The sequence below is a fragment of the Rhinolophus ferrumequinum genome, chromosome 15, assembly GCF_004115265.2.
Source record: "Rhinolophus ferrumequinum isolate MPI-CBG mRhiFer1 chromosome 15, mRhiFer1_v1.p, whole genome shotgun sequence".
NCBI classification, from domain to species: domain Eukaryota; kingdom Metazoa; phylum Chordata; class Mammalia; order Chiroptera; family Rhinolophidae; genus Rhinolophus; species Rhinolophus ferrumequinum.
This window is the reverse complement of record NC_046298.1, coordinates 25,737,389-25,740,996: the sequence shown is the minus strand read 5'-3', so window position 1 is coordinate 25,740,996 and position 3,608 is coordinate 25,737,389.

The following is a 3,608-nucleotide window of genomic DNA, read 5'->3' as shown; positions in this document are numbered from 1 at the left end:
TACTTAAGAGTGACCAGACAGCTCTCAGTTGTTGCACATGACATAGGAGTTTTGGGTGTAAATACAACTATTCTAGCTGGCAGAATCTCAGAAGCAATGGAGGGAGAATCTGGTAGAACAGCGAGTTACAAAAACTGGAGCTGCAAACCAAATTAGCGTGATGAAAACTTTCACTTTTCAATGGGACCGTCGGTATGGCCAGTGACAAACCACAATAGGGTTGTGACCAAGGGAGTGGCTGTGAGAAACCAGGCCTAGAAACGTGTCCAGCTCTCCGGGCCTGTGGCCACCATGGTCAGGGCGACAGGATGTGACAGGGTGAGATTGCATCTCCACTGGGTTTCCTTCAAGCCCTCCATTCTCCTGACGATCACCTGCCCGATACTCAGAGCAAATAAGGCCAGGTCCACAGTGGAGCCTGAGGCACTGTGGGTGGGAGTGGAGTGGAAGGGTGGGGTCAAGTTCAGAACCTACATTCCACTAGAGAAAGGGATCTTGCCTGCATAGAGTGGCCAGATTGAGCAAATAAAAGTAAAAGACGCCAAGTTAAATTTGAATTTCAGATTAATGACTGATTCTTTTTTAGCACAAGTATATCCCATATTGCATGGGGCATACTTATACAAAAAAAATTATCTGTGGCTTATCTTAAATTCAGATTAAATTGAGAGGCATACTTATACAGAAAGAGAGTATTTGTTGCCTATCCGAAACTCAAATTAAAATAAATGGCCTGTATCTTAGTCTGTCTCCCTACTTCCCATTTCCAGAGGACCATCCTGCCATGTACCTGGCACCTCCCTGAAGGACTTAGGCCCCAGAAACAATAATGATAGCAGTTTGGCAACAACAGCACTAAGTAAGTGTTATATTTTAGCTCAAGCTCATAGAATAGTTCAAAGCCCACTTTTCCCCTAATACCTGGCCAGAGACCCTTAAAAGAAATAAACTGAGCATTCAGAATAAACCTTCAAAGACAGAATGAACTATAGTGCCCTTGGCTCTATTGGATACCATGGAAATCTAAACATTAAAGACAAAAGGTGTCTCTTTCCAAGATCCTGGAAAGAAGCATCAAGTTTCCATGGTGACCTGTCTTCCAACCCGGGACAGCTCAGGTTTTGGGAGAAACGGGTGTGCAGTTACGAAGCTGCCTGCAGTGGCAGTGGAGGCTGGACTTGTGCAAGGGGATTAGAGGCAAGGGTTGAGCACTGCCGGTAACCTGTCACAAGTGACTCCAGGAAGGAAGAGCCTCAGACAGGGTTACTGTCACGAGACTTTGGTGATGGCTGTGGGTCAAATGCCAGAAACCAAGAACCGCACACATAGGCAGATGCAGAAAACGAACGGGAGGAAAATCCAAAGGGGCAAAAGGTGATATAAGCCAGCGCAGTACCGAATCAAGTCAGGCAGGACATTGACCAAGCAAAGAACAGTTGGTGGAATATCGCGAGTTACCACATGGGGTGCTAAGACCATGGCACGTGGGGGCATCTGATGAGACCCGTGGTTCTTCATTGGGGGTGATCGTGCCCCCAGTGGACCTTTGGCAACATCTGGAAACATTTTGGGTTGTCACAATAGGGTGGGGTATTGCCACTGACATCTAGAAGGTGGAGACCAGGGATGCTGCCCAACATCCGACATTGCCCACGCCGGCTCCGCACAGCAAAGAATGATCCAACTCCAAATGCCTACAATGCTGAGGCTGAGAAACCCCAGGAGAGATGAAATGGTTTCAGAAGAACAACATCCTTCCTCATGAGTGGCCTCTGACTAGGAATTAATCAACTTGGGGTTACCAGGTCCCCACACCCTGAGAGCCCAGGAGATGTGTCAATGAGCACAACCCCCTAAGCTAGAAGGAACACCACGGGAAGTGAGAAGTCAGAGGGGAGGGACCCTCTCCAACCAATCATTCCCAATGGTTGTTTTGCCAAAGTGTCTGCTTATTAACCAATTACAGCAGCGATTTACAGAGTGGAATTGCATTTTCCTTTAAGTGGGACCAACACCATTCCCTCCCTTGCTGCCAACAAACTCTATGGGGCTTTCGTGTGACCAGAGACAGAGTCAGCTAACAGAGCCTGGGTGTTAACGGGTCCCTGGGATTTATACTTTAATTGTTTCCATGGCTCCCTGTCTCACGGAGGTATTTGTCTTGGTACACGGACACCAACAGCGTGCCGTAACATTACACACGGGATTATAAAGGGTTTTTTTTTTAAATTATTATTTCATCTGTAATTAGAGGTAAGATCAGTTTATTATTTAAAAATCCTTGAAAACATTTTAATTGAAATGGTCAGTGGCCTTTAACTGACCCTGTTTTAAAATATACCCTGGCAACCAAAGTGTGTTCAGCTATTGGATTAATAAGGAGAGTCCCTGTTCTAAAACAAATCACAATCATTATTTAAAATTTTGGATTTGAGGGTTTTTTGTTTTTGTTTTTGTTTTTGTTTTTTTTTTAAGATTTATGTCACGGTTGAAATGAGGTCAAGAGGAAGCTGTAAAGAATTTAATTAGGAATGTCCTTACATGTTCCCTATTGCTGTAAACTTCACATAGGTTGTCCCTGGAGGGCTTGGAATCACTGGAGATGGCGCGTTTTTTTTTTTTTTAAACTCCTAATAAGAAGGAGCTACGATCTGCTTCCGTGTCTTCAATGGGGATCCTGGGGACCTAGACGACAGAGGCAGGAGAAGAGGAGAGGAGCCTAGAGAAGCCTTAAGGGCCAGGAAGGGGACGATGACCTCTCCTCTGGCCTCAGAGGCTGGCCTCAGCAAGAAGAGCCATTCACTTAGTCAAGACCTAGCCTGAGACTTTCTATGCCAACGCTGTGCAAGGGGCTGGGAACCCAGAGGTGGGGCAGCTGCAGTCTATGTTCTCAAAGAGCTCATGGACACATGCGAGAAACAGAAAGACTCAACCAACAAAACCGAACAGCACAGTTGCTTAACACTGGAGAAGTATATGTGGGAGTCAGTGGAACTAAAAAGCAACAATGCTTGACTTTCCCTGTGGAGTCAACTGGAAGACGTTTGGCAGATGCTCGAGTTGGAAGCCCACTCTAGAGCCCCACCGGCCAAGGTCTAGCTAGCGCGGGCCATGGAAGTGTCAGGGGTTCAGCCCTTGGCTGGGCTTCCAGTGGTGTTCCAGGAGAGCAGTGCTAGTACACTGAAAAGAAAATCTTTGGAGAGGGACAGAAGAATGCCTGGATTCTGGGGAGGCATGGCTGGCAGTAAGGAATGGGAGAGGGTGCTTTTTGTCCTTCCTTCTACTGCTGAATTTCATTGTCAGTGAATAGTTCAAACACTAACAACTAGAGTGATTATGATTGCAGTTATTGTGTGCCTGTGGTGCTAGGTGTTTTTCTCCATTATTTGTGATATTTATAACAACCCTGCATGGTCAGGTATATTTAGAGATGGCTTTCTTCCCAGCATTGCAGAAGAGTTGTCAGCCATCACTAACTAAATAATTCCCCCTGTTCTTTACCCTAGAGCACATACGTACATGGAGTTGCCCAAGTGAGAAGCATCGTGATGTAATTCAGGCCTCATAGTTAGAGCATCTGCGCCAGTGGCTTTCAATCTGAGGCTCAC